The following is a 21513-nucleotide window of genomic DNA, read 5'->3' on the forward strand; positions in this document are numbered from 1 at the left end:
TAAAACATATTTTAATTGCATCTGATTTACATGAACATAACTGAAGTCGTATTTTGGGCCATATATGGGCCAAAAGATTTATCTTATATTTTGAAGTAGAGGAGGTATATACAGATAACACTCCAGGGGACATTTATGGAAGTTAAACTTTGGTGTAAACAGCCTACATATGAGTGACCAAAATTTGTCTTAAGCAAAATTCTCTGCTCTGGGATAAATTAGACATGCTTTTTATTGCCAGTCTCTGAGTCAGGAGCCTGGTAATAGCAATGAGCACCTTACAGGGCCCTGAAAATGGACAGATTCATGTGCCACCATTTTTGAAGGGAAAGAATTTCAAGAGCTGTAAAATTCAACTGGAATTGTATACATACTTCCATTTAAAGTTCTTAAGTCGGATGCAGTTTTATTGTTTTTTCACTGGAATTGCAATGGATCTGTGAAAAGGATGTCCGCCAAGTCTCAGAGTCTTTTAAAAATACAAATATGGATTTTTCATGCTGTTAATTACGTCTGTAGAAGCTGCTAACTGACTGACTTCCTGTAAGTCTTTGGAAGGGGTTGGTGAAGCCAAAGACAATTTTCCAGTTTAACGCTTATCCCATTACTGAATCACAGCAGTGATGCTGTTTAATTAGAACAAAAAGTTTAAATTAACAGCCACAATAGTCAATGGCTGTAGGTGGAAATATTCAAAATTTCCAAGGTGGCATCAGTACCTGCTTGTGCTTCAACCAGCCTACTTTCTTTTACACCAGTAATTTAGACGGATTCTGAGAGTAAATTTTCTGAATAAAAAGGAAAAAAGCACAGGAGATGGTTATCCTAAGTTAATTGAAAGACTGTCTGAAACAACCTCATTATCTTAGCGGATATCTTTGAGAGCTCATAAAGCACAGCTAACACTGGAAGAACTGCATAAAGAAACACACTGTATAGATTGATAATGGAAGAGAAAACAATGGAATTATTAGCATAGCTTGTATCTCTTGAAAAATCCTGGGAAAAATGAACTAGCAGTTAACAACTGGAGAATAATGGAGCCACAGTTATCATATAGCCTGATGTGAGAATTTTGTATTCACAGAGTACCATCAAATGTCAAGGAAATCTTAGCCTGGATGCAACTGCTGGAGTGCAAGTTAATGTGCCCTGAAAGTATTGACTGGTGGTTACAGTCTAAATGGCTTTCATGGAGTTATATCCTGTGCATAGCATATGTGCAGTCTGAGCTGTCATCTCCCTCAAGGGCAGAGGGGCCCTGCAGAGAGACATCGACAAATCAAAAAGATGGACAATCACCAACTGCATGAGGTTTGACAAGAGCAAGTTCCAGATTCTTCACCCGGGATGGGGCAATGCTGGTTGAGTATAGACTGGGGAATGAGAGGCTGGAGAGCAGTGCCATGGAAAGGGCCCTGGGGGTCCTGGTCAGTGGCAAGTTGAACATGAGGCAGCAGTGCCCTGGCAGCCAGGAGGGCCAAGCGTGTCCTGGGGGGCATCAGGCACAGCATCGCCAGCCGGGCAAGGGAGGGGATTGTCCCCTCTGCTCTGCACTGGGGCGGCCTCACCTCCAGTGCGGTGACACAGAAGCTATTAATTTTAAAAGGACAGCAGTGAGGATGGTGAAGGATCTTGAGGGGAAGCTATATGAGGAAGCCATATGAGCTGAGGTGACTTGGTCTGTTTAGTCTGGAGGAGACTGAGGCAAGACCTCATTGAAGTCTCCAACTTCCTTGTGAGAAGAAGAGAGATAGGAAATGATTTCTTCACTCTTGTAACTAATAAAAGGGGTCGAGGAAATGGCTTGAAGTTGAGTTCAGAGAGGTTTAGGCTGGATATCATAGAAAGATTTTTCATTCAGAGGGTGGTTGGGCACTGGAACAGGCTCCCCAAGGCAATGGTCACAGCATCAGGCCTGACAGAGTTCAAGAAGCATGTGGACAACTCTCTCAGGCACATGGTCTGACTCTTGGGATGTCCTGTGCAGGGCCAAGAGTTGGACTTTGATGATATATGCATGGGTTCCTTCTAACTCAGCTTATTCTATGATTCTATGAACTATGGAGCACATTTTTAGAAGGAGTTAGAAACTCTGGTATATGCAAAATAAGTACAATCAACATATTTTTGTCTGACATATTTGGTTTGCATTTGTTTTTCTTCTTTGAACTTAAAGGACCAGACAAGAGATAAACTCATGAATGACAAACTGCACATACATATTCAGTGATGACCTTTCACAGTGATGATCTTTCACGAGGGAAAGAAAAAGTTTATTACAGAAGAGCACCAACTCTTTTATTAATGAAATATATTTTCTATGATAAACTCTCTATTATCAAATTAGGAATTTGGCAAAAAGTGGAAGGAAAAGAAATGGAATAATATAAAGCTTACACATTCCTTTCCTCTTTCTTCCTTGCTTTCACCATGTTACGTGTATTTTTAGTCTTAGAACTAACACTTTCCAGATTTACACTCACTTGCAATTTTTCAATACAAATTACAATATTTTACATGTGAAGGGTGGGGTGCCATCCATAGGGACCTGGAAAAGTTCAAGTAGTGGGCCCATGAGAACCACATGAACTCCAGTTAGACCAAGTGGAAGGTGCTGCATGTGGGTCAGGACGACCTGTGATATCAGTCTGGGGATGAACTGATCCAGAGTAGCCCTGTCCAAAAGGACTTGGGGTGTTGGTAGATGAGAGGTTGGACATGACGCAGTGTAGCGGGTTCAGTTCGTAAACTGGGCGGAAACACCAATTAGAGTGTAGTGGTTTGATTCAAAATATCCATTACTTATTTTCTTTCTGTGAGATAAGAATTAGGAGAAAGCAAAGCAGGCACAAAACTTTAAAAAATATAAAGAATTTTATTAGCAGACCTAAAATAAAGAATAAAAAAGGCAGACTAAACCTTCAGAACAGGTCTCCTCCGCCCACCTTTCTCCATTCTCCCACTGACAATGTAAAAAGACAACTCCTGAGATTTTCAGTCAGTTTACCACTTCTAGAGTAACCTTTTTCAGTTCACTTAAGGAGAGAAGAGTCTCTCTTGCTCATGCTATGGGGACATCTCCACAAGAAATAGTTCTCTCATGGCTTCAATGTCACAGCGAGACAGCCGCCTGGGTTGGTTCTCTGCTGACATGCGAGAGTCCCTTCCCCGCACTTACAGCTTTCCCCACAACTGCTTTTGAGGGTCCAATCTTGAGCTACTGGGGTACCATTTTAAGGATGAGCTGTTCAGAAGCAAAGGTTCTCTTCACTCATCTCTGAGAGCATCTTCATCTCTAGGAATAGAGGCCCTCCTCCTCCCCTGGGAGCAAGGGTCTTCATCACTTTCATCTCTAGGAACAGAGGTTTCTCCTTCCGTGGGAGCAAGGGTCCTCATCAAATTACAGCTAGTGTCATTCGCTTATTTCAGCACAGGTACTTCTGCTCACAATTACAGTCATTCACTTATTTCAGCATAGATACCTTTGCTCACAATTGCAATTTGAGCGCTCCACCCCCCCATGCTTTCATGAAATTACAACGGGTACACTGATGTATCATAGTCCATCGCCATCACTTTACAAAAGAATTTCAGCTTCTAGGCTTGAAGCATCTCCTCTTTCTCCTCCCTCAGGGTTTCAGCTCTTCCTTTTTTACTGACTTTGGGGTGTCTGTGGTGTTTTCTCCACTTCCTCCACCTTTCCTCTTCCTCCAACTCAGGAGAGGATTGATGTCTGCAGGCTTCATCTGTTCTGGAGGAAACTTACAGCACTAAAGGGTTAATCTCACCTGGGCCTTGCAGCGGGAATTTGCTTATCGCTGTTGGTCACATGATCTTTGCCGGGCAGCGGGGCATCAGCCTCAGGTGAGTTTCGGCCGCACCAGGGGCTGCCTGCACGGAACAGGGCTGTGGGGGGGTGTGGATGGAACAGAGGCGTGCCACGGCAGACCCAGCCAGGCCAAGCAAGGCCTGGCCCAGCCCTGCCCGGCCGCCTACAGGCCCCACCCCCAGTTACCTATCCAAAAGCCAGAAGACTAGAGAGCTTTCCCGGGGTTTGTTCGTTCTTAAATGTGGATCACAGAGGCGTGTCAAGCTTCTTAAGTGGCTTAAAAAGTTGCCAATATTCAAACTAGCCAGTTGACAGGTTCTGTCAGGTCTTTGAGGAAGCTGTAAGCACCTCTTTGCAAGAGAATCACTTCCATGCTGATGCCCTCTTTACTAAAACCCCAAACTCTACTAAACCATGACACCCAGCCATGAGCATTCACAGCCCAGAGAGCCAAATGTGTCCTGGGCTTCTTCCAGAGCAGTGTGGGCAGCAGGGAGAGGGAGGGGATTCTGCCCCTCTGCTCCACTGTGGTGAGACCCCACGAGGAGCACTGCATCCAGCTCTGGGGTCCCAGCACAGGAAGGACATGGAGCCAGTCCATAGGAGGCCACCAAGATGATCAGAAGGATGGAGCACCTTTCCTATGAGGAAAGGCTGAGAGAATCGGCAGTTTTCAGCCTGAAAAAGAGAAGGCTTATGGGTGACCTAATTGTAGCCTTCCAATACCTGAAGGGAGCTTTCAAGAAAGATAGAGAGGGACTTGTTACAAAAGCCTATATTGACAAGGAATGGCTTCAAACTGAAATAGAGTATGTTAGGTTAGATATTAGGAAGAAATCCTTCACTGTGGAGGTGGTGAGGCACTAGAACAGATTGCCCAGAGAAGCTGTGGATACCCCATCCCTGGAAGTGTTCAAGGCCAGGCTGGAGGGAGCTCTGAGCAACCTGGTCTAGTGGAAGGTGTCCTTGCCCAAGCAGGGGGCTGCAACTAGATTATCTTTCAGGTTTCTTCCAATTCAAACCCCTCTATGATTGTATGATTCTGTGATTAATACTGATTTCACTCAGGGTAATAGAAAAACTGCACCTTTCTCCTTACATAAATGTTCATTTTCAGATTAGAGTTAGAATTAGAATTAGAATCAGTGTTGGGTCCTTGCCTATTCTACACAGGAAATTGAAACTAAAGTTAATTGCAAATATATAAATGACAGTCAATTCATCTGGTACCATAACTGTGGTAATGTATAGATGATAGAGAGACACAGGCAGGCAGCATGTTGGTTCTGTGGCAAATATTTATCATGCCTGAAGAAAAGATAATTACATTGTTGTTTTATATAATTGTAATCAAATATTGTTCAAGTATTTATTTAAGAATATACATGCCCATTGTGAAGAGAGTTCAATGTGAGTATAATTTAAATTGTCAAGAATTTTCTAAGAATTCTTTATAAACCTTCCAAGTTGATATGGGTTTGGAGTATTGGAGACAAAACCCCAGACACTAGGAGAGGTCTGAAGCCTGCAACTTCATAAAATTCTGGTGTAGGAAGGACCACATAGTACCAATCCAAATATAAATCTTTCCATGATTCCACTGCTTAGTAAAGAAAAAACATGCAGCAGCAAGCCAAATCGTGATGCTGATATTATCACAATTGTTGCCATTTTCTAGTGTTGTTTAAATTCCTGAATGTCTTCCTTTTTTTTCCCCTTTCCTTTTTTTTTTTAAGCTTGAAAGGATAATAAAGATCTACCCTTATATAAACTTAGCACTTTAAAATATTTGTTTTGACCAAAGAGCTTACAAGCTAATACAAGGCTACATTTATTTAAAATTTTACAGAATTGGCTAAAATAATCAGAATCAGGAACAGAACTGAAAATCCCAAAAATGTTTACACCACTAATTACTAACCATATAGTTATCTTCCTTTCCTTCCTTTCCTTCCTTCCTTTTCTTCCTTTCCTTCCTTCCTTCCTTCCTTCCTTCCTTCCTTCCTTCCTTCCTTCCTTCCTTCCTTCCTTCCTTCCTTCCTTCCTTCCTTCCTTCCTTCCTTCCTTCCTTCCTTCCTTCCTTCCTTCCTTCCTTCCTTCCTTCCTTCCTTCCTTCCTTCCTTCCTTCCTTCCTTCCTTCCTTCCTTCCTTCCTTCCTTCCTTCCTTCCTTCCTTCCTTCCTTCCTTCCTTCCTTCCTTCCTTCCTTCCTTCCTTCCTTCCTTCTTCTCTTTATCTTCTCCACCTCTTCTTATCAAATAAAAATAATTTTATATAATTAATAATAAACTACTACTACTGCTACTACTACTACTACTATTACTACTACTAGCAAAATAACAAATAAATTAGTATTGAAAATATTTTCTGGGAGATGGGAATATGTAAATTGAATTCTCAATAGACTGAATAAGAAACATGATCTAAATTTTTTGGGTTAGTCACCATTAGTCTAGCTTGAAAAAGCTGAGCACAATATCTTTGCCTTTGAAGATCAAGAAGCCTACTAATTTCTCTGAAGGAAATGCTTTTGTCATCCATCAGGCAGGTCTCTGGGATATGGATCAAGGCAGGAATTGATGCACACATCACCTCTGAAAACAAGCGGATCAAGCACCAGGCACAGGTTGTTCTAGGCAGATCCTTATGTAATATGCTGTATCTTCTGTGTCCTACACTTCATTGGAATCTGAACCTTCTCTATATATGATAAATACACTTATTTTTGCTGAAGTAAACCTATGATTTAGGTAGCATGCTTGGAAGAGATACATAGCAAAAGTAACAAGCATCACCTGCCTAGTCTTAATTTAATAAGATATTTTACTGTACCTAAATCTTAGGTATTGCAGTATGAACTTTCAGGCATTTAAAATCTTCATTAGATTGAGTTCTAAATCAAGATTCATTATCCTTCAAATTTAACCACAGGTTCTTGAGATAGATACCTATTTTATGTAATGCTGTTGAAGGAATCAAGAATTGATGACTAGCTTGGAAGAGGATGTTTCCACCCAAAGCTTCCAAGGAAGTATGAGTAAAATATCCAGTGTATGCACAACAGCATAAAAACCCACATTAATTACTTGTGAAACGTTTAACCCATAGCTATAAAGAGACCCTTCACAAGAAAAAAAGGTGTATTCTGCAGCCAGGAGAAAAAGTAATTTGTCCTAAAAAAAAATGGCAATTTCTTGGAGAACATCCAGAAAACTGAAATATTAAATGTGTATCTCAGGAAAATATTCAGCTTTTATTTCAGTGTTGAGTACAATCCTGTAGAGATGAGCCCAGTGCTGATCTCAAAAACTCTTAGTACTTAAATTGAATTAGTACTTTAATAGAACTTTCTTATTTGGTCCAATACTGCAATAATCCTATATATTTGAAAATAATGTTATCAATATATTCAAAAGTTCTGTACCAAAATTTTTTCATTTCTTATTGAAAGTCTTTAGAGTGCTTAAAACAATCAGCATCACGGCAGGCAGTTTATGAAGAAACTATTAGAGTAGCAGTACCTAGCAAGAGCAATTGATATATTGAATCAAACAAATTTAGGAAATAATAAATCACTTTAAATGAGACGTGAGAGTTTAGTTATGGTTTAGTGATATCAGCATTAAACAGAATCAACTAAATAAGCTGAAACTTTCTGCAATAGTCATTGTCATTATGTTCTAATTCTGAAGATTATTTTTATGGATTGCTTTATTTTAATTTTTATTGCTGTGTCTCTTGTTGTCTCTTCTATATATTCCTTGACAAAAACACAGGCAGAATCTGGGCTACCAGTAAAATTATCAAAAGAATATCTAATCCAGTTTTGACGTAAAACCGTATTTATAGCAAACATGCAGGATGACCCTGTGGCCAAAAAGCATTTCAGTGAAAGACCGACAAAGTGATTATGAATTGTTTCACAAGTGCTTTTATGGGGCCAGTCGTTTTCCAAAAGGACAGCTACAATCTTATCCCACAACCTTTCTTCCATTTGAAAAAGTGCTACTTTTCCCCTACTGCACCACGAGCAGGTGCCCCATTAGAATGGCGCAGTGCTGGTATGTGTTATGGCAGGTACCATGAGCAATACTCCACCATGAAAGATTACCTCCTGACTCGTGATAATCACTGTAAACAGCTGGGTGCTGTTTGACTGGGTGGATGGTGGTCCCACCTACCCGACAGCCCGTGAATGTGTTTTATCTCATCTTGCCTTTCAAACCTTGCATGGAGTTAGACAAAGAGTTGGAAGAAGCTTCAGAAAGTTATGAAGAAGGAAATGATGAATAGTAGGCTATTAAATGATATTGCAACAAATAAAGCATAAATATAGGCCTTTGACAGGGAAGACCTTTTTGAAGCTGTATTTGGGAGCTAAAAAATGAACTGTTTGACACATAAAGATAACAAGAGGCTTCATCCAGATTCTCATCCTTTGTCCTGTTGCAACTGCACTGAAATATACAGCTGAAATCTTGAAAGGTGTTGTAGGAAGCTTTGAGTATAATTTTTCAGTATTTTCAATTGCATGTAATAGATTCCATTTGAAAAATTACCTTGTTTTCTTACACTGAGGATTATGAAACAAAATTAGCTTTTGTTTTTTCTTCCAACTGGAAAATGGGACAAGAGCACAAATCTTCTCAAACATCAATTTTTGGGAATAAAATTTTTGCATTTTTATGCAGGTTAACTATTTAGACAAAACAGTCCAAAGTGAAAAAACATAATTATTAGATATAAATTTCTATATTTATGCCTTATTTGATTGCAACAATTCACATTATTTGCATCCTTGAGTCAAAGTCTTGGAGGAGGTTTCATCTATTTATAGGGACCAATGTCTTTAGACTTCAGGGTAAAACTTTACACTGTATATTCTTCAGGTTATGAGGCTTTACATGTGTGCTCCATGGACTGCATGATACTCAGACAACCAACATAATGTGAACTGGTAGCATAATTTTTAGTGACTATGAAATAATATTTCCAATGGGTAAACCCAAGTAACATGTTTAGGATGTAAAATGCATTGGTCTAATATTTCTATCAAAGTGAAAATCAAAGATTTTCCTGAGAACTTCTCATTGTGATTTATATGCTGGGGCTCAAATCAATGTCTTGTTTTGTTTGGGTTTCTTTGTACTTAGAAGCCTGATTACTTAATTCCAAGATTTTTTTTCCCCCCAAAAGTAAAAATTATATTTATGACTGGCCTATCATTTTTAACCAATCTTGTTTACATTTATTGTGGGAACTTTCCATAATTCTGTAGAATCATGGAATCAACGCATGGAAGGGACCTTAGAGATCATCTAGATCCAACCTCCTGCCATGTGTAATGATGCCACCCACGAGGTTAGGTTGATTAGGGCCCAATTCAGACTGGCCTTGAACAGTCCCACTGGCTGTGCATTTCCTTCTTGCTTCTCACTTTGAGGAGCAGGTTTTGTTCAGCCATTATGATTTCTGCCCTTCCTTGACTGATTTCCTACACAGTGTGATGAAGACCTCTTGCCTTAAATGGCCTTAAAGATTTGCCTTAAAATTTATATATTATCATATTCTATTTTTTAAAGTTTTCTGAATGATTAAACCATAAAATCTTACAGCAGTTTCTTTTTCTGGCCAAAATATGCTTATTCATAAGCATTTAAAAAGGCCAATAAAAAAGAGAAAACCTATGGATTCTCATGAAAAAGTCTTAGAAGAATTCTTGCTTTTAAGTTATGAGCCTATATGATATCATAACACATTTTAATGCTGAAGGGCATCAGAGTGTAAATTTCTGGATATTGAATTTCCCATTAGAATCCGATATCTCTTTAGACAATATTCATACGACAACATTATTATGCTGTCTATGGAATTGGATACAGTAAAGAGGGAAAATGTATCAAAATGCACTTGATTCTTCAGGTCCGAATCCTGAGTGGTTTTTGAGGAGGTCCAGCTCATATAGATAATATCACTGGATTCATCTCCTCAGTGTTTAAATCACCCTTAATATTGAGGATCATGAAAAAACATGTAGGTCTCTCAGATCATCAGATTAAATTGTGTCAGCCCACTCAATAGACATCTCTGCAAACTTTTACATGCTTCCTACTCTGATGGTTACAAGTATTGCAGTAGTAATAGTAACCATGATATATGATCATTCATCATTCTCCTGGCTATCTTCATTCCTTGGTTTGGTTTTTTTCCTTTTTATTGGGAGCATAATCTGTTTTGATAATTGTACCTGTAAACTAATTTATAAATATGCATGCTTTAAAAAGTGAAACTAATGACTTGGAGCAACAGTAAAGTCTAGAAGCTCTAATCTATCTTAGATAATTTTTTTTAAATTTAACATTGTAAGCACCAAAAAGCAGAAAAGCTAGAACTATGCTTCAAAAACCAGTTTGAATTATTTTGTTCCAAATGAATACAGACATGCAAAAAGGCTTATCTGTGCAGGTGGCTCATGTACAGGAAGCAGAATTATACACAGTTTGACAAAAGGTCACAAAGGAATAAATGCAATTCTTTTTGAACTTGACAATAATTTATTAGAGCTTTGCTTAATTTAAGTAACAAAATGGCACACTAAAGCTTCAGAATTCTCTTTTGTATACATTCATTTCACCATCTTCACTCAGTCTGAAAATAAACTGTCCATAGTGAAAAAGAAGGAAGTCAGTGTTGAAAGACAGTTAGTTAACCCTTTGGGCAAAATGTTGAGATGAAGTCATAGGAACTTACAATTCATTGTATTCATTTTCTTTCTTTGTCTAAAACCCTTATAAGAAAATCTACATGTTTAATTCTTGTTTTGCTCCAGACCAGAAGTGTTGTACTTTTATGTAGTAGCGGTATGCAAGGAAAATCCAATGGGAAGAAATCAAGACACTGTTTTCTAATCCACAGGAATTACTTATAATTAACCTGCAAGGTATTTTTTTCATGCTAAAGTCACAGCAGATTCCAATAAGTATTGGTGAGAAGAAGCTGGCTTGTGTCTTAAAGCAAACTTCAGAAATTATTTTTTTGACTGTTTGCAATGGCTTCATGCCAGCCAACACTGACTGCTTCCACAGTTGCTGATACTGGCTGATTAACTCACATGTGTACAGGTTGAGACCTGAGCTATATCATGTTTAAGTTTGGACACAGGACACAAAGCATGCATCCAGATTTTGAAGAACTTTCAATGGGAGGAACTGTAAAGTTACAGACATTTATTCCTATTCATGAAAAGGTTAACTCCACAGAGGTAAATTTGATCATACAAGGTACTGTAAGCATTATAAACAAGAAAAACTGTAGAGAGCACAGGTTCTTGTACAGATTCAATTAGTCAAATGGAAAATTCAAGTTTAAAAATAGTTTTTGTTTGCCTATGCCAGGAAACTATGTGCCAATATATTTTGAAAAATTGGCTTGCTAGTTCTCAGAAGATGAGCCAATGGCACACACCATCTGCAATGCTGGGCACAACGCCCATGGCACTCTGATCTGTGACATAGCGGTTTGATGTCTGCCAGTTCATAATCAATGTGACTTTAAGAGTTACTTTAAGAGAACTTTGGAACCATGCACATTTCCTGTATATTTATTATTGTTATGCAGCACAGGTCATACCACAGGAACCCTATGGGTCTGTGCTGATAACCTTTTCCTCTGACCAACTAGTTTTGTTTTGTTTTCTATCTTTCACTTAACTCTTAAGAGATACAATCTCATGACAATGTAATTACTTCTAAGAATCTTCAATAAGGAACCATGTCAAAACCTGCTTGGGCATTAAAAGAAATATATTTTCAGCTATAAAAATGGCCCATGTTCCTTTTACACCCCAATTTTTTACATATGACATTAAAATTATGTGTTTAACTCATCAGAATTAATGCTCCCCCCCTTTTCCTGTTTTGACATATTTCTACTTTTAGGAGATTTGTGTATTTTTTAATTTGAAACCTGTCCTTCCCTTTCCTTTAAATAAATCAGCTCTCATGTTCTTTTAAATACTTTCTGGTGGATAATAGAACCCTCTTAGAAAATTAATTTGAGTATCCAATAGGGTGTATTTAAATTTTTTTTAAAATGTAATCTGGAAACATTTCAGACCTTCTGATGATTATTTTTCATTACTTTTGGGCAAATTTTCTATTTGCTTACAGAAGTGATAGAAATGAAGTGAAATAATTTCTCTTGTGTAGTGTTTGGCTGAGTAGTCTATATATACTTCAAATTCTCTCTATATATTTCAACTTCTATCTATGTACTTCAACTATGCTTCTTATTGATATGTGGTGAAGGATTGCCCTGATGAGGACTTTTTGGGTCATTGTATGTTCAAGCCAGAGCTTTTTTTTGCTGGTCCTGCTTGAGAAGAAGTTCACCTCCCTAACCCGTGAAGCCATGGCTTCATTGATCTTTGGGGCTTTCTCTGACTGTGCGTGTGGAGGGCAGGTTGGCAGCAACCTCTGTGCATGGTTTCTACTTCCAGAACATGATAAAAATGTGATGATGTTCTTTGGAAATTTTTCCTTTCTATCTGCTTGCAGTAGAAGAGCAGACACCATTCAGACCTGCATTTATTCATTATGAGTTATTTGCAACTTCTTTGTGCCATTTACAGAGTCCAACTGTGTAACAGTAGTGGCATAGAGCAAACTGGGGTCACAGCATGGGGCACATGGGATTTTGAGGAATATATTGACTATAAGGATTGCAAGGGGACCTTGTAAGTATACAGAACCCGGACAACAAACCCTGGTACACTCTCTGGAGTGCTTTGCCATTCACTCAGAAAGACTGCAGTATCTGGACAGAGTAGGAAGCCAGGAAATTAAAACCTGGGGTCAGCTTTGGGCTTCCGGGAGTAATTGGTCTGCACAGTGTATGCCCAAAACACAGAAAAATGACATTTAAGAGTGTTTTTACTGAGCTCAGCAGCCATAATTGAAGATCATGTTCAAAACATTTAAAAACTCCAAACTTGTATCCCATTCATTGTAAAATCATAATTTTGAAGAAGTCTCAACATGGCCCTGACAAAAGTTATGAAAATCTGTCTGTTGAAGAATTTCTGGATATTGAACCTCAGGAGAAAGCCTGATTTTCTATCAGGTGCATGAGTAATCTGGAAATCAGTATGAGCTGGAAGTTTTGAACTCTTGAAAAAACAGTGCCTTCAGCTTTTTAAAATGCAAATTTAAGCAAGGAAAAGTGTATCCTTCAATAAACAGACATATGAACAATGCACTTAATTTTTCTTTGAGACACTGCAGAAATGCAGAACCTATCCCTAAATCTGTGCTGGAGATTGAGTTGCCATTCATGTTAGCATCAGTGTGAAGTCTGAGATGTTTTACCCTCAGGCAATGGAAGAAAAATTTCAGGTTGGGTTTTGCCTACAATCCTTTAAATTTCACAGAGGGACATGGCATGACTTATTTCCAGTAGGTACAGAAAACCCCTGGTAGCAGAACTTATTCACTTTATAGAGGCAAGAAGTGAGTGGCTCTGACTATACAGGTAACGTGGAGCTACAGAGCTGAGAAAATCCTTTGGATGAGTGTTGGTGAGTGGGGAAGCCTCCAAAAACCACCACAGCAACCACAGTTCATCTGAACTCTTCCACAGAAACGTTAGCTTCTCCCTTTCCTAGCACCACCCCTCCTCTTTGTTTTCCTTTTAAACACCCTGTTTTGTTTTGTTAATCCGGGCTTTCCTTTTGTTGTGGTGCTTGAAGCCCTGGCAGAGCACACCTTTAATTTGCTCTTGCACTCTGCTGTGCTCAGTCAGTTGTCACACAGAGTTGTGGAAATCAGCAGCTTTCATGGTATGTATCTGAAAAACAGGCCAAGAGCAGTGAAACCACAACAGTGAGCGCTTAAAAAAATAATAGCATTTCCTTAAAGCTTCCAAAATGTTCTTAATTTTCCTTTACCATTTCAGATGCTTATATTCTTCATGGGGAAAAAAAGGGCAAACAGTCAAAACCAGCCAAGCCTTTACTCAAAGAAGTACTTTATTGAAGTTTCTGCAGCAAAAAATACAAGTGCCCCATGCTCATCTTCTTCTTCAACCCTGCCCCAGGACTGCTCTTCCAATTTGTGCTCACACAGCTGCACTGTGACCTTGTCCACTTCCCTAAGCTGATAGCCTCAGAGTTGGTTTTGGCTAAACTATATTTAACCTGGCTTAGCCCCAGTTCAGTTCATTGCTTTAGCTCATTACATGGAAATGGACATCCATGGATGAGCCATACTGCTCAATCCTCTGTTTTCAATAGAGAAATCTTCATAAAACCACAACCTCGGCATCAGATTTAATTGTGTCAAAGAGTGTAATTTGAAGTGACATTGGTGTACTAGACTGCTAATCAACCTAAAGCACTAATCAGTTAATGTGGAGGAATCTACCTGACTATAATCTATTAGTAGTAGGCATTTTCTGTGTATTGCCATGAGCCTGTAAAGCAGAAGGCTAGGAAGTAAGATTCTTTCCACCTCACAAGCAGAGAAACCTTCACAGTATCAAATCAGGAGAGATGCTGATCGGATAGATGATCGAAAGAGGCATACTGAAATGAATACATGATCTGCAGTTAACAAAAATTGCTCCCAAACATCCAAATGAATTAAATTTTGTATCTATTCATGCTAGACAGTTAAAGCAAAATTGCAATCTGTTTTAGATACTTTAATAATTTGCTATTCAAAAATTCTTGTAATAAGCTAGTGCAGAGAATGACCCAAACAGTTTAATCAAAAAGATATAATTCAAGGTACATGATTAAGCTGCAGCAGTAAGATCCATTCTTCCTATTTGCTCTGCAAATAGTACTGGAGTACCCGTGTTTTGCTATGCTGGATGTGTGGCTGACTGAGTTTAGCAGCAGTGTGAACAGAAGGGGGTGGTGTTACCTTAGCTTGTGCAAGACTCTGTACTTCCTAAGAATGGAACAAAAAAATTACCCCTAACTTCATTAGATCCACTGAAAGGATAAGATACCTAGAAAAAGAAACAAACTGACATTGCTTCCATTAAACGAGACTTCTAAAACTTTTTCTTGCCATTCGATATGGCTTTCCACCCCTTTTACTCAGCATCGAGGGGCTAGCTGATTTAAAAAAGACACGTGAAGTTCATAGAGATATTTGGATTACAGTTCTTCAGCATTACTACATAATGCTCAGTTTCCATGCTATTTTATTCTTGAAAATCCATTATATATATTGCTAGACAATGGAGTCATAAGAGATGCCTAGTTAGAGATTCAGAAGTCTCTCTCTGTATGTACGGCTTGTTGGAGTCAGGTGGGAAATGAGAGAAGATGAGGCAATACCTCACAACAGTGGGAAGAGAATCACAGATGGGTACCCTGTGGTCATCGTAATGTCAAATAACACCGCTGCTCTAAGGAAAAACTGCAGGAAGATTGTGATGAGCTGTGTCATCGAGACCAGGAAACTTACTGGGAGCTGCTGTACAGGAGGTCCAAACTAGAAAGATTCTTAGCTTTTGCTTGCTTGTGTGTGCTTGTATTTGTGCATAAGAGAGTGCAAAGCCTTCTTTTGATTCTCTGGCAAAGTAACAGTTGGTCTTTGGGATGGGCTGTGCAGTCAAAATGCCACAGTAACTCATTGACATAACAGTGCTTACATAAGCAAAATTTATTACATAAATATACTCACAACTAGGTCTTAATAAAAGGGACAAGTGTATGGGATAAACACATTCTGGCACAAAACATTACTTAAGTATCTCTGTCAGTTGAGGAGAATACATTTAAGAATGATATAGCAAACAAAAAAAATCCACTGTTATTTTAACAGCTTTTTAGAATCTGGCTCGAATTGTTAATGTAAGGATTACTTTAGGAGCTTATTCAAAAAATATGCTTTGCACCTGAGTATCTTGAAGTAGTGCATGAACAGATTTTCTTCCAAAAGCTTTCTCTGGGGAAGGAAAGGAACTTTCTATAGCCATCATTTCTTAGACAGCTTTACTTATATTTTTCTCCTGCACTGCTGATAATTTTGATTCACAAAAATGTCAAGCTTTTAAAAGGTTGTATTCCTTTCCCAAGGTGAAGCTAAGTGTTCCTAACATCATGCAAAGTAGTCTGAGGAGAAGAGAGAGTTTTGAAAACATGCATTTATGACTCTTTGAAGCTGTGATAACCACTTCGAGCTTTGGCAGTGTATCGTCGATGACCTTTTCTGGTGAGCACTCATAATTGCAGAGATATTAATTAATTAAATTTTACTGAAATGTTTTGAAGATGTAAGATTTCAGATAATGTAAGTATGACATAAAATCTAATGAACTGTCTACTTATCTCCAGAAGAGTCTGCTTGGGGGAATATTTATGCACAGTAAAATATTGCAAACTGTAGAAGCCAGAGAAGCAGCATGAAAGCTTGGTGTAAGAAGGAAAAGACACAATCAGTAACATATTTGTCTAAAGTCATATTCTTCTATGCAAACCTGGCTTTCAAACATGTACTTGTCAATACATATATTGAATCTTTTCAGTATATGTACAATATACAGTATATATATTGAAAAAATTCAATACATGTATTGACTGATACTTGTTACATACAGTACCATACATATATTGAATTTTTTTTCCACTAGAGTCTAAGAAGTGCTACATGTTGCCTGGAGTAGAGTCCATATTCTCAGAAAAAAGTGTTCTTAAAATGCTTGGTTTGCAAGCCCATCTGGTCTCATGTTGCACATCATAAAAATGTTAGGTTTCCTTGATGTTTCAGGTTAACATGGCAAAATGTTACTGAAATCACAGTATTGGATGAGATAATTACTTCAATTTTTCTTATTCCCAATTTAACAGTGAAATTAAGCATGTGCTTAATTTTAAGCACATGTGTAAATCTTATTGAAATCAGTAGGATTTAGGCACATATTTAAGTGCTTTTCTGAACTGGGGCCAGTAAAGAAATATGACTAATCTCATTAATAAAGGAAACAGGAGTTAGTCCAAGTTACTTAATCACAGTCTGTTTATGGGGAAAGAACTGTACTTTTTACATCTTCATTGTTTCACACTTTAAAAAATAAATACAAGCCAGAAAGGGAAATTCAACTTTCTATAATATGATGATGCTATAATTTGTGCAGTAACACCTTCACAATTGTTCTTTTGGTTGTTTGTGCTACTGACATTTCCCACCACCCAGCAAGCCTATGCTCAGGTTGGCAATCCATTTCAAAGTTAATCCTCACAGCTTTACAGCAATGATTGAAGCAACATGAGTTGAATGCTGGCTGAGGTTTTAGACCTCAGGGTTGGGTGTTTTTTTCCTCCTTGCATAATGTCTATGGAAGAATTAAAATAATTTTCTTAGATTTGCTATTCAAAACCGTCCAGCGACTCAGTCTGTGGTTTTTTCCCTGTGGATTGCAAAAGGCATATATAATCTTGGTACATCCTACCTAATCTGCAGGTGAGTAGTTGTGATTTGGCCATATAAATCAGGTAGTGTGTTTTTTGAAAGACTACAGAAAAAAATACAGGGGAAATATTGTCAAATAATATGCATGTAGATTTTTGTTTGTTTGTTTGTTTGGTGTTTGGTTTTTTTTTTGTATTTTTCCCCCCCCTTATTTTGTTAAGGAAAAACCTGGTCTAATATATAATAAAATAATATAGAAGTTCAAATATTTTAACATTTTTCACAAAAACATGCACACCCACCAATTATTAGATTCATTTTATGGGTGAAAAAATTCCCACCAATAACATAAGGAAGTGGGAGAAAGCATCGAACAGCAAGGACATTCCCACAATTCCAAACAAGACAAGAAAAGGAAAATTTTAGCTACAAGGAAATAAGAATTTTAATGGAAAGACAGAAGCCACATATAAGACAGACATAAAACCAAGTTTCCTTTTAATCTCTTATTTTTGACCCAGTCTATAAATTTTGTCTGTTTTAAAGTTTACCAAGTAGGACTACAGGAGCTGAAACTCAAAGCAATTCTGTGCTAGTTTCCAAATGGTCCTATATTGGTCTTACATTGCAAGACTAGTTAAGAACTGAAGACTGCTTGTTTTGATTATTCGGTTTTAGCATGACCCTCCACAGTTGTCTATATCCTGTAGGTAAAAGAGAGATAATTAATACAATAAACTACCACAGAGATACTTTTTCCATCTATGGGGTTAATTAAAAATCTAATTTGTTCTGGGACGCTAGCTGCCCATTTAGTTTTTGATCTTCCTGGGGTTGCTGTTACATGATGGGATGCTGGGATGTAATTGAACATACTTTCTGCAGCTTTTATGTTTACTAGCCCTTCTAAGAGGAGTTGTAGAGAATGAGACACGACGTTATTAAGCAGGCTAACACAGTCTTTAGTAAACACCTGTTTCTCTGCTGTGGCTCGCATTTGTGATTTTGCCTCAATTAATTGCAGTGCTGCTCATGGCACAAAAATTAACTGGCTGCTAGCATTTCTGTGGCAAGCATCCAGTTTCAGAAACCTATAAGTTAGGTGTAAAATTTTCTCAGAACTGAAATGCTCAGATTTAGTTATTCAAAACTTTGCCCTGCTTAAAAAAAATAGCCCAAAGCTTTGAGTTCTAGCTGATATTCAGTAAGTTAAATTTGCTGTGTATTTCAATTGGGAAATAATTTACACTTTTTGTGCACTCTATGTATCTTTCCATAGCTGTCCACATAATTATTGGAGACAAGATAACCTGAAAATTCATATGCAGAAGTTAAATATGTGAAGAGCAACAGAGGAAGAACTATACTGAGCAGGAAGGCTTCAAAGGCAGAAATCTGAAACTGGTGATGCCTAAACGGAATCAATTTTAAAATATGGTCATTTCTCTGACCACCTCAAAATTTAACACTGGGAATATTGCCATCAGTGCAACTGTACAGCAAAAGAGAAAGGGGTTAACAAGAAAGGCTTCAAAAAATACCTGTTGTCAGTCCTTAGGTGTCTGTCTATCCTATGATATGTCCTTTAGAGAAGGGAAGCTTGCTAGACAAGGAGATGAGCAGAATTTCTTACCTGCATGTTTGGTAACAATGTGTACAAAGATTGCCTGGGTCCAAATATTTTAGCAGAGTGTGGCAGTGTGTAGGGCACTGCAACACTTATTCCGGCAGAACACAGAAAAACTGATTAGAAAGTCTGGTGTGGTAAGAGCACAAGCCTCTGCTCTAGATAGTTTTGCAGTGCAAATTGCAAAGCCTGTGAAGCTTTTCCTATATAAAGATTACTGGGTTAAACAAATGCTTTAACTCCCTGATAGTGAGTGGTTTATGTTTCAGAGCCTTCTGATGAATATCAATTTTGACTTACAGATAGACTAAATGATCACAACGCCTTGTTTAACTGGGAAATCTTTCAACCCCCTGTTCTCATTCATGTCCAGATAGTAACCAAATAGCGACTGTCAAGAGACAGTGAATTCATAACCTTCTACAGTGAGAGCAACCACCAAAGGAAGTGTTTTCTGGTGGCCATTTGTATTGTAAGTGAAAGTACATCATGAATTGAGAAAACAAGGGCAGATTGATTCAGCACACTGCACTGTAAATTCATCTAATTGCCACAAAAGACTGAGTGCACCAGGGGCATTGTGAGGATCCCCTTCACAAACCAGTCAATCACAGTAGCGGGTACCTGCCAGTAGGGGATAATGTGGAAGCTGTGAGATTGCTTCCAGAGATAAGATGGAGGTAAAAGAAAAAGAAATTAAAATCTGACATTCCTGAAACTTTCTAATCAGAATTTAAAGAGAGAGGGGAAAGAAAAAGTTACAATGTTATATAAAAATATCAGGAATATAATAGTTTCTGTTAGCTGTTGAACTGATTCCTGAGATGTGGATTAATTTAAATACTCCTACAGAAGTTCAAGAAGACAAACTGCTTGAAACAATGTGCTGTATTCTCAACTGATGATGCAGGACTCTGTGATAATCACTTAGCCTTCCCTTCTCTCTTGGCATACATGGCTACACATACTAAGTGGGAACTCATGGCTTTTGTTTTCAAACTACGTTTGTATCTGTGAGTGATTTCAGTTTTTGCAGCCTTTATAGTCCAGATGGATGGTAGAGTATCATTTGGATTGGCCTTGATGAAAGCAATAAAAGAGTGCTTTTTCAGCAAAAGCTAACATGGGCTCTTGTTTCCTCTCAGTCTTCCTAACTTGGCACATGGGTCCTTCAGAGCCAAAAGCAGTGGTGCTGTCATGCAGTCTGCACATTTGAAAATTATGCTACTAGCTCAGTTTTATTCTCTCTTTAAACAAATACTGTGTACACAGCTGAAACTTTGGAAGGCCAGTTCCCCACAGCTCTCTCCTGTGATTGATGGTTTGGTGTCTAATCTAAGTTTTTGACCTCAAGCTGCAGACTCTGTCTCAGTAGGGACTAATTTTTGTCTTTTTCTTCTAACTAGTTATCCATTTTTATGTATGCAGTATCACTGCTTTTCTCATAATTAACTGGAGTTGAAAAATATATTCCAATATTAATAATTTTGCATATACATCTTCATTGCACTCGTGCTACAGCTGTCACTTTTTAACACAATTGTTCTGGCAACTGAATAGCCCTGTTCCAAAAGTCCTAAAGACAAGATGTGAATTTAAGTCACAAATGGAAAGAAAAGAGGGGATTAGTGACAAGAGATATAATGAGAGAAGCAGGAGATTAATGCCTCTTGTTTGTTCTTTTAAATGCTTTTTCTGTTATTGTTCCTTAGTATTTGAGCAAAGGAGGAAAATGGCAAAGGACTATGCAACAGAATTTTTCATGTAGTGATTGCACTCCTCTGTTCACCAGAAAAAACCCAAAGCAAACAAAACCACATATCTGCTTTTCCCTCAGAGTAAAAGAGTGAAAATTCTCAGAATTCACATTGATTCTTCTCACACTTATGTGATGATTGTTTCTGAAGAGACAGACTCTTCCAAAGGCATGTCAGAGTCCTCTACCAATATACGCAGATTAGATTTTGAAAGTGTTTATTTTGTCAGGATTTTGACCAGATTTTGGTTATATTCCTATCATCTGGAAAATCTTACAGCCCACGAGCTCAGCACTCAGGGAAACAAGTAGGCACTGACTCATATTATTAGTTCATAAATTCCAAACATACACATATACACTGTTGTAGGTCACACGGTTGTCTTTTGGGGGCATGCCTGTTTTGTTATAAGCCTGAAGGGGAATAATACACAATACCATGTCACATTTCTTCCATCTTCCATAATGCAGAGCTAGAACTAGTCCTCCTGTTCCTCTTAATGCAAAGGAAGCATCCAGCTTCCTCACATTTCCCACTGAAGAAGTGAGAGGACTGTGAGGGATTTGGCCTTAGAGATTCACCCAACTGTTAATGAGCACATCTAAATTCTTAAACTACCAAGGTAAGAGTATTTCCCCTCCACACAGTAAGGGAATAAGTCCTCCCACTCCCATGAAGTAGACACAGCATCAATCAAATCTATAGAAATTCCAGGAAATCAGTATTTCTTTCAAATCTATTTTCATACTCTGAAAAATCCCAGACAGCAATTTTACATTATATTTGGGATCAATTTCCCAAGATAATGATGTCTTTTTACCACAATTTCTTCTCTATTTGACACATGAAGACTATTTTTGATCCAAGAATGTGTTCTA

The sequence above is a fragment of the Corvus cornix genome, chromosome Z (assembly GCF_000738735.6).
Source record: "Corvus cornix cornix isolate S_Up_H32 chromosome Z, ASM73873v5, whole genome shotgun sequence".
Classification (NCBI taxonomy): Eukaryota; Metazoa; Chordata; class Aves; order Passeriformes; family Corvidae; genus Corvus; species Corvus cornix.